This window comes from Phallusia mammillata, chromosome 5, assembly GCF_965637545.1.
Source record: "Phallusia mammillata chromosome 5, kaPhaMamm4.hap1.1, whole genome shotgun sequence".
Lineage (NCBI taxonomy): Eukaryota > Metazoa > Chordata > Ascidiacea > Phlebobranchia > Ascidiidae > Phallusia > Phallusia mammillata.
In genome coordinates this window covers 20297414-20308083 of record NC_137256.1, presented here as the reverse complement: position 1 = coordinate 20308083, position 10670 = coordinate 20297414, and positions in this window count along the sequence as shown.

The window sequence follows — 10670 nt, the reverse complement described above, 5'->3', positions numbered from 1 at the left end:
TTGCTCCCGCAGTGGTTGGCTACTTTGAGCTGGCTTGGTAAAAAAGAGCTTTGTGCTCTTTTTCCATTTGTCTCTTTCATTGCTCATTGCTCTCTACTACCACAGGTCCGATTTTTGGCAAGCAGCCAACGACAAAAAGCGATACCGTCCTGGTATACCTCGTACGTCGTCATCCTTTGTAATACCCACGCCCACGTGAGCTCGCGCAACGCCAACACCGCGACTTCCTACAAGAGAGGAGCGGTGCCGAGCACAAGGCCCAGCACCGATCCCCTCGAGCAAGCCGAGAGGGCGGCGCTGCAAACAGAAGCCAACTCGACTCGTCCCCGTTGCCGCCGAAACAGAAAACCGTCGTTGCTCGGGAAACCGGCTGAGAAGCCGATTCCCGAGCTCTGACGTCACCTGTGACGGAGCTGGGGACAAGCCGACGTCCGAGTTGCCGAAACAACCAGAACGAGCTTCACTCCAGGCCTAAAATTTGGGCTATTTCATTAGATGTGCATATTTTCTGTTTGTGGTTTCCTTTCGGTGGACTCACTTTCGTGCAATCACGTGGTCGCAACGTTGACACGGTTGAATAGTTCTTAGTCACGTGAGTGGCTGCTTCGACGCGAGAATCCCCCAAGTCGAAGTGCGCACTGTATCAGCAGGTCGCTTGTCACAAGACTGCTGGACGGAACTTAGTCGCTGGAATCGTCCCGCTCCTTTACTGGTCCTGCTTGTCACAAAGCGTTTTGGGGTCAGGCCGCGTGTGAGGTACCAGGGAGTCGATGTCATTGCCACAGCAGACTCCATTTTTCAGTGTTTGTGGTGCACCCACAAACACAAAATGTCGTGCTAGCAGGCGGTCGCCGACGTTTGGTCGATGTTTCCGCCGGTGTTCTCCCGCTAAACCTGAGCCCAGACACCGAGCAACTTACTGTTTGTTGGAAGTCCTTGGGCGCGACTTGTGCTGTATAAGTCGTCTTGAGCGATGCCACCAGAAAACGAACAGCCCAATGCCCGCTAGACGGTCGTGTGGAGACGATGTCTAGTTGTGGTGAGGGCTTTGCGTTGGGCGTGCGGGATCGTTCGCCTGCACAATTGCGACATCCAGTCGCTACATCACCACCACATGCCACACGTGGCTGGACGTGCTGTTGTTTCCTGCATTTGCTCACGTGAAAAAACGTTTTCTGTATGAACAATTGCAGCACACTCACGCAAACCACAAACAGAAGTTTGTTTGTACAATTGAAAAGGGGCAATTGTTCCTTTTCATTAAGCTTTGAGAGGTGAAGTCTTGCTGCTTCTCGTCACTGCCTAGCGGGTGCTTTACACTTTGCCTTGCGGTGTCGCGGAAGCTTTCAGTGCGCAAGTACCATCGCCTCTTAACAAGCTACGGACCAGCTCCGCTCCCCTTGGACGAGGGAGGGCGCAGTGCTGGGGCTTCGTGCTCCAGCATTGCTATCCTCTCTTGCTCAAGAAGCCGCCTAGCGGGATGCTTTTGCTCCCGCAGTGGTTGGCTACTTTGAGCGGGCTTGGTAAAAAAGAGCTTTGTGCTCTTTTTCCATTTGTCTCTTTCATTGCTCATTGCTCTCTACTACCACAGGTCCGATTTTTTGGGGATCGCCGCCATCGCAGCGGTAGCAAGCAGCCTACGACAAAAAGCGATACCGTCCTGGTATACCTCGTACGTCGTCATGCTTTGTAATCCCCACGCCCACGTGAGCTCGCGCAACGCCAACACCGCGACTTCCTACAAGAGAGGAGCGGTGCCGAGCACAAGGCCCAGCACCGATCCCCTCGAGCAAGCCGAGAGGGCGGCGCTGCAAACAGAAGCCAACTCGACTCGTCCCCGTTGCCGCCGAAACAGAAAACCGTCGTTGCTCGGGAAACCGGCTGAGAAGCCGATTCCCGAGCTCTGACGTCACCTGTGACGGAGCTGGGGACAAGCCGACGTCCGAGTTGCCGAAACAACCAGAACGAGCTTCACTCCAGGCCTAAAATTTGGGCTATTTCATTAGATGTGCATATTTTCTGTTTGTGGTTTCCTTTCGGTGGACTCACTTTCGTGCAATCACGTGGTCGCAACGTTGACACGGTTGAATAGTTCTTAGTCACGTGAGTGGCTGCTTCGACGCGAGAATCCCCCAAGTCGAAGTGCGCACTGTATCAGCAGGTCGCTTGTCACAAGACTGCTGGACGGAACTTAGTCGCTGGAATCGTCCCGCTCCTTTACTGGTCCTGCTTGTCACAAAGCGTTTTGGGGTCAGGCCGCGTGTGAGGTACCAGGGAGTCGATGTCATTGCCACAGCAGACTCCATTTTTCAGTGTTTGTGGTGCACCCACAAACACAAAATGTCGTGCTAGCAGGCGGTCGCCGACGTTTGGTCGATGTTTCCGCCGGTGTTCTCCCGCTAAACCTGAGCCCAGACACCGAGCAACTTACTGTTTGTTGGAAGTCCTTGGGCGCGACTTGTGCTGTATAAGTCGTCTTGAGCGATGCCACCAGAAAACGAACAGCCCAATGCCCGCTAGACGGTCGTGTGGAGACGATGTCTAGTTGTGGTGAGGGCTTTGCGTTGGGCGTGCGGGATCGTTCGCCTGCACAATTGCGACATCCAGTCGCTACATCACCACCACATGCCACACGTGGCTGGACGTGCTGTTGTTTCCTGCATTTGCTCACGTGAAAAAACGTTTTCTGTATGAACAATTGCAGCACACTCACGCAAACCACAAACAGAAGTTTGTTTGTACAATTGAAAAGGGGCAATTGTTCCTTTTCATTAAGCTTTGAGAGGTGAAGTCTTGCTGCTTCTCGTCACTGCCTAGCGGGTGCTTTACACTTTGCCTTGCGGTGTCGCGGAAGCTTTCAGTGCGCAAGTACCATCGCCTCTTAACAAGCTACGGACCAGCTCCGCTCCCCTTGGACGAGGGAGGGCGCAGTGCTGGGGCTTCGTGCTCCAGCATTGCTATCCTCTCTTGCTCAAGAAGCCGCCTAGCGGGATGCTTTTGCTCCCGCAGTGGTTGGCTACTTTGAGCGGGCTTGGTAAAAAAGAGCTTTGTGCTCTTTTTCCATTTGTCTCTTTCATTGCTCATTGCTCTCTACTACCACAGGTCCGATTTTTTGGGGATCGCCGCCATCGCAGCGGTAGCAAGCAGCCTACGACAAAAAGCGATACCGTCCTGGTATACCTCGTACGTCGTCATGCTTTGTAATCCCCACGCCCACGTGAGCTCGCGCAACGCCAACACCGCGACTTCCTACAAGAGAGGAGCGGTGCCGAGCACAAGGCCCAGCACCGATCCCCTCGAGCAAGCCGAGAGGGCGGCGCTGCAAACAGAAGCCAACTCGACTCGTCCCCGTTGCCGCCGAAACAGAAAACCGTCGTTGCTCGGGAAACCGGCTGAGAAGCCGATTCCCGAGCTCTGACGTCACCTGTGACGGAGCTGGGGACAAGCCGACGTCCGAGTTGCCGAAACAACCAGAACGAGCTTCACTCCAGGCCTAAAATTTGGGCTATTTCATTAGATGTGCATATTTTCTGTTTGTGGTTTCCTTTCGGTGGACTCACTTTCGTGCAATCACGTGGTCGCAACGTTGACACGGTTGAATAGTTCTTAGTCACGTGAGTGGCTGCTTCGACGCGAGAATCCCCCAAGTCGAAGTGCGCACTGTATCAGCAGGTCGCTTGTCACAAGACTGCTGGACGGAACTTAGTCGCTGGAATCGTCCCGCTCCTTTACTGGTCCTGCTTGTCACAAAGCGTTTTGGGGTCAGGCCGCGTGTGAGGTACCAGGGAGTCGATGTCATTGCCACAGCAGACTCCATTTTTCAGTGTTTGTGGTGCACCCACAAACACAAAATGTCGTGCTAGCAGGCGGTCGCCGACGTTTGGTCGATGTTTCCGCCGGTGTTCTCCCGCTAAACCTGAGCCCAGACACCGAGCAACTTACTGTTTGTTGGAAGTCCTTGGGCGCGACTTGTGCTGTATAAGTCGTCTTGAGCGATGCCACCGGAAAACGAACAGCCCAATGCCCGCTAGACGGTCGTGTGGAGACGATGTCTAGTTGTGGTGAGGGCTTTGCGTTGGGCGTGCGGGATCGTTCGCCTGCGCAATTGCGACATCCAGTCGCTACATCACCACCACATGCCACACGTGGCTGGACGTGCTGTTGTTTCCTGCATTTGCTCACGTGAAAAAACGTTTTCTGTATGAACAATTGCAGCACACTCACGCAAACCACAAACAGAAGTTTGTTTGTACAATTGAAAAGGGGCAATTGTTCCTTTTCATTAAGCTTTGAGAGGTGAAGTCTTGCTGCTTCTCGTCACTGCCTGGCGGGTGCTTTACACTTTGCCTTGCGGTGTCGTGGAAGCTTTCATTGCGCAAGTACCATCGCCTCTTAAAAAGCTACGGACCAGCTCCGCTCCCCTTGGACGAGGGAGGGCGCAGTGCTGGGGCTTCGTGCTCCAGCATTGCTATCCTCTCTTGCTCAAGAAGCCGCCTAGCGGGATGCTTTTGCTCCCGCAGTGGTTGGCTACTTTGAGCTGGCTTGGTAAAAAAGAGCTTTGTGCTCTTTTTCCATTTGTCTCTTTCATTGCTCATTGCTCTCTACTACCACAGGTCCGATTTTTGGCAAGCAGCCAACGACAAAAAGCGATACCGTCCTGGTATACCTCGTACGTCGTCATCCTTTGTAATACCCACGCCCACGTGAGCTCGCGCAACGCCAACACCGCGACTTCCTACAAGAGAGGAGCGGTGCCGAGCACAAGGCCCAGCACCGATCCCCTCGAGCAAGCCGAGAGGGCGGCGCTGCAAACAGAAGCCAACTCGACTCGTCCCCGTTGCCGCCGAAACAGAAAACCGTCGTTGCTCGGGAAACCGGCTGAGAAGCCGATTCCCGAGCTCTGACGTCACCTGTGACGGAGCTGGGGACAAGCCGACGTCCGAGTTGCCGAAACAACCAGAACGAGCTTCACTCCAGGCCTAAAATTTGGGCTATTTCATTAGATGTGCATATTTTCTGTTTGTGGTTTCCTTTCGGTGGACTCACTTTCGTGCAATCACGTGGTCGCAACGTTGACACGGTTGAATAGTTCTTAGTCACGTGAGTGGCTGCTTCGACGCGAGAATCCCCCAAGTCGAAGTGCGCACTGTATCAGCAGGTCGCTTGTCACAAGACTGCTGGACGGAACTTAGTCGCTGGAATCGTCCCGCTCCTTTACTGGTCCTGCTTGTCACAAAGCGTTTTGGGGTCAGGCCGCGTGTGAGGTACCAGGGAGTCGATGTCATTGCCACAGCAGACTCCATTTTTCAGTGTTTGTGGTGCACCCACAAACACAAAATGTCGTGCTAGCAGGCGGTCGCCGACGTTTGGTCGATGTTTCCGCCGGTGTTCTCCCGCTAAACCTGAGCCCAGACACCGAGCAACTTACTGTTTGTTGGAAGTCCTTGGGCGCGACTTGTGCTGTATAAGTCGTCTTGAGCGATGCCACCAGAAAACGAACAGCCCAATGCCCGCTAGACGGTCGTGTGGAGACGATGTCTAGTTGTGGTGAGGGCTTTGCGTTGGGCGTGCGGGATCGTTCGCCTGCACAATTGCGACATCCAGTCGCTACATCACCACCACATGCCACACGTGGCTGGACGTGCTGTTGTTTCCTGCATTTGCTCACGTGAAAAAACGTTTTCTGTATGAACAATTGCAGCACACTCACGCAAACCACAAACAGAAGTTTGTTTGTACAATTGAAAAGGGGCAATTGTTCCTTTTCATTAAGCTTTGAGAGGTGAAGTCTTGCTGCTTCTCGTCACTGCCTAGCGGGTGCTTTACACTTTGCCTTGCGGTGTCGCGGAAGCTTTCAGTGCGCAAGTACCATCGCCTCTTAACAAGCTACGGACCAGCTCCGCTCCCCTTGGACGAGGGAGGGCGCAGTGCTGGGGCTTCGTGCTCCAGCATTGCTATCCTCTCTTGCTCAAGAAGCCGCCTAGCGGGATGCTTTTGCTCCCGCAGTGGTTGGCTACTTTGAGCGGGCTTGGTAAAAAAGAGCTTTGTGCTCTTTTTCCATTTGTCTCTTTCATTGCTCATTGCTCTCTACTACCACAGGTCCGATTTTTTGGGGATCGCCGCCATCGCAGCGGTAGCAAGCAGCCTACGACAAAAAGCGATACCGTCCTGGTATACCTCGTACGTCGTCATGCTTTGTAATCCCCACGCCCACGTGAGCTCGCGCAACGCCAACACCGCGACTTCCTACAAGAGAGGAGCGGTGCCGAGCACAAGGCCCAGCACCGATCCCCTCGAGCAAGCCGAGAGGGCGGCGCTGCAAACAGAAGCCAACTCGACTCGTCCCCGTTGCCGCCGAAACAGAAAACCGTCGTTGCTCGGGAAACCGGCTGAGAAGCCGATTCCCGAGCTCTGACGTCACCTGTGACGGAGCTGGGGACAAGCCGACGTCCGAGTTGCCGAAACAACCAGAACGAGCTTCACTCCAGGCCTAAAATTTGGGCTATTTCATTAGATGTGCATATTTTCTGTTTGTGGTTTCCTTTTCGGTGAGCTCATTTCGTGCAATCACGTGGTCGCAACGTTGACACGGTTGAATAGTTCTTAGTCACGTGAGTGGCTGCTTCGACGCGAGAATCCCCCAAGTCGAAGTGCGCACTGTATCAGCAGGTCGCTTGTCACAAGACTGCTGGACGGAACTTAGTCGCTCGAATCGACCCGCTCCTTTATTGGTCCTGCTTGTCACAAAGCGTTTTGGGGTCAGGCCGCGTGTGAGATACCAGGGAGTCGATGTCATTGCCACAGCAGACTCCATTTTTCAGTGTTTGTGGTGCACCCACAAACACAAAATGTCGTGCTAGCAGGCGGTCGCCGACGTTTGGTCGATGTTTCCGCCGGTGTTCTCCCGCTAAACCTGAGCCCAGACACCGAGCAACTTACTGTTTGTTGGAAGACCTTGGGCGCGACTTGTGCTGTATAGGTCGTCTTGAGCGATGCCACCGGAAAACGAACAGCCCAATGCCCGCTAGACGGTCGTGTGGAGACGATGTCTAGTTGTGGTGAGGGCTTTGCGTTGGGAGTGCGGGATCGTTCGCCTGCGCAATTGCGACATCCAGTCGCTACATCACCACCACATGCCACACGTGGCTGGACGTGCTGTTGTTTCCTGCATTTGCTCACGTGAAAAAACGTTTTCTGTATGAACAATTGCAGCACACTCACGCAAACCACAAACAGAAGTTTGTTTGTACAATTGAAAAGGGGCAATTGTTCCTTTTCATTAAGCTTTGAGAGGTGAAGTCTTGCTGCTTCTCGTCACTGCCTAGCGGGTGCTTTACACTTTGCCTTGCGGTGTCGCGGAAGCTTTCAGTGCGCAAGTACCATCGCCTCTTAACAAGCTACGGACCAGCTCCGCTCCCCTTGGACGAGGGAGGGCGCAGTGCTGGGGCTTCGTGCTCCAGCATTGCTATCCTCTCTTGCTCAAGAAGCCGCCTAGCGGGATGCTTTTGCTCCCGCAGTGGTTGGCTACTTTGAGCGGGCTTGGTAAAAAAGAGCTTTGTGCTCTTTTTCCATTTGTCTCTTTCATTGCTCATTGCTCTCTACTACCACAGGTCCGATTTTTTGGGGATCGCCGCCATCGCAGCGGTAGCAAGCAGCCTACGACAAAAAGCGATACCGTCCTGGTATACCTCGTACGTCGTCATGCTTTGTAATCCCCACGCCCACGTGAGCTCGCGCAACGCCAACACCGCGACTTCCTACAAGAGAGGAGCGGTGCCGAGCACAAGGCCCAGCACCGATCCCCTCGAGCAAGCCGAGAGGGCGGCGCTGCAAACAGAAGCCAACTCGACTCGTCCCCGTTGCCGCCGAAACAGAAAACCGTCGTTGCTCGGGAAACCGGCTGAGAAGCCGATTCCCGAGCTCTGACGTCACCTGTGACGGAGCTGGGGACAAGCCGACGTCCGAGTTGCCGAAACAACCAGAACGAGCTTCACTCCAGGCCTAAAATTTGGGCTATTTCATTAGATGTGCATATTTTCTGTTTGTGGTTTCCTTTTCGGTGGACTCATTTTCGTGCAATCACGTGGTCGCAACGTTGACACGGTTGAATAGTTCTTAGTCACGTGAGTGGCTGCTTCGACGCGAGAATCCCCCAAGTCGAAGTGCGCACTGTATCAGCAGGTCGCTTGTCACAAGACTGCTGGACGGAACTTAGTCGCTCGAATCGTCCCGCTCCTTTACTGGTCCTGCTTGTCACAAAGTGTTTTGGGGTCAGGCCGCGTGTGAGGTACCAGGGAGTCGATGTCATTGCCACAGCAGACTCCATTTTTCAGTGTTTGTGGTGCACCCACAAACACAAAATGTCGTGCTAGCAGGCGGTCGCCGACGTTTGGTCGATGTTTCCGCCGGTGTTCTCCCGCTAAATCTGAGCCCAGACACCGAGCAACTTACTGTTTGTTGGAAGACCTTGGGCGCGACTTGTGCTGTATAGGTCGTCTTGAGCGATGCCACCGGAAAACGATCAGCCCAATGCCCGCTAGACGGTCGTGTGGAGACGATGTCTAGTTGTGGTGAGGGCTTTGCGTTGGGAGTGCGGGATCGTTCGCCTGCGCAATTGCGACATCCAGTCGCTACATCACCACCACATGCCACACGTGGCTGGACGTGCTGTTGTTTCCTGCATTTGCTCACGTGAAAAAACGTTTTCTGTATGAACAATTGCAGCACACTCACGCAAACCACAAACAGAAGTTTGTTTGTACAATTGAAAAGGGGCAATTGTTCCTTTTCATTAAGCTTTGAGAGGTGAAGTCTTGCTGCTTCTCGTCACTGCCTAGCGGGTGCTTTACACTTTGCCTTGCGGTGTCGCGGAAGCTTTCAGTGCGCAAGTACCATCGCCTCTTAACAAGCTACGGACCAGCTCCGCTCCCCTTGGACGAGGGAGGGCGCAGTGCTGGGGCTTCGTGCTCCAGCATTGCTATCCTCTCTTGCTCAAGAAGCCGCCTAGCGGGATGCTTTTGCTCCCGCAGTGGTTGGCTACTTTGAGCGGGCTTGGTAAAAAAGAGCTTTGTGCTCTTTTTCCATTTGTCTCTTTCATTGCTCATTGCTCTCTACTACCACAGGTCCGATTTTTTGGGGATCGCCGCCATCGCAGCGGTAGCAAGCAGCCTACGACAAAAAGCGATACCGTCCTGGTATACCTCGTACGTCGTCATGCTTTGTAATCCCCACGCCCACGTGAGCTCGCGCAACGCCAACACCGCGACTTCCTACAAGAGAGGAGCGGTGCCGAGCACAAGGCCCAGCACCGATCCCCTCGAGCAAGCCGAGAGGGCGGCGCTGCAAACAGAAGCCAACTCGACTCGTCCCCGTTGCCGCCGAAACAGAAAACCGTCGTTGCTCGGGAAACCGGCTGAGAAGCCGATTCCCGAGCTCTGACGTCACCTGTGACGGAGCTGGGGACAAGCCGACGTCCGAGTTGCCGAAACAACCAGAACGAGCTTCACTCCAGGCCTAAAATTTGGGCTATTTCATTAGATGTGCATATTTTCTGTTTGTGGTTTCCTTTTCGGTGAGCTCATTTCGTGCAATCACGTGGTCGCAACGTTGACACGGTTGAATAGTTCTTAGTCACGTGAGTGGCTGCTTCGACGCGAGAATCCCCCAAGTCGAAGTGCGCACTGTATCAGCAGGTCGCTTGTCACAAGACTGCTGGACGGAACTTAGTCGCTCGAATCGACCCGCTCCTTTATTGGTCCTGCTTGTCACAAAGCGTTTTGGGGTCAGGCCGCGTGTGAGATACCAGGGAGTCGATGTCATTGCCACAGCAGACTCCATTTTTCAGTGTTTGTGGTGCACCCACAAACACAAAATGTCGTGCTAGCAGGCGGTCGCCGACGTTTGGTCGATGTTTCCGCCGGTGTTCTCCCGCTAAACCTGAGCCCAGACACCGAGCAACTTACTGTTTGTTGGAAGACCTTGGGCGCGACTTGTGCTGTATAGGTCGTCTTGAGCGATGCCACCGGAAAACGAACAGCCCAATGCCCGCTAGACGGTCGTGTGGAGACGATGTCTAGTTGTGGTGAGGGCTTTGCGTTGGGAGTGCGGGATCGTTCGCCTGCGCAATTGCGACATCCAGTCGCTACATCACCACCACATGCCACACGTGGCTGGACGTGCTGTTGTTTCCTGCATTTGCTCACGTGAAAAAACGTTTTCTGTATGAACAATTGCAGCACACTCACGCAAACCACAAACAGAAGTTTGTTTGTACAATTGAAAAGGGGCAATTGTTCCTTTTCATTAAGCTTTGAGAGGTGAAGTCTTGCTGCTTCTCGTCACTGCCTAGCGGGTGCTTTACACTTTGCCTTGCGGTGTCGCGGAAGCTTTCAGTGCGCAAGTACCATCGCCTCTTAACAAGCTACGGACCAGCTCCGCTCCCCTTGGACGAGGGAGGGCGCAGTGCTGGGGCTTCGTGCTCCAGCATTGCTATCCTCTCTTGCTCAAGAAGCCGCCTAGCGGGATGCTTTTGCTCCCGCAGTGGTTGGCTACTTTGAGCGGGCTTGGTAAAAAAGAGCTTTGTGCTCTTTTTCCATTTGTCTCTTTCATTGCTCATTGCTCTCTACTACCACAGGTCCGATTTTTTGGGGATCGCCGCCATCGCAGCGGTA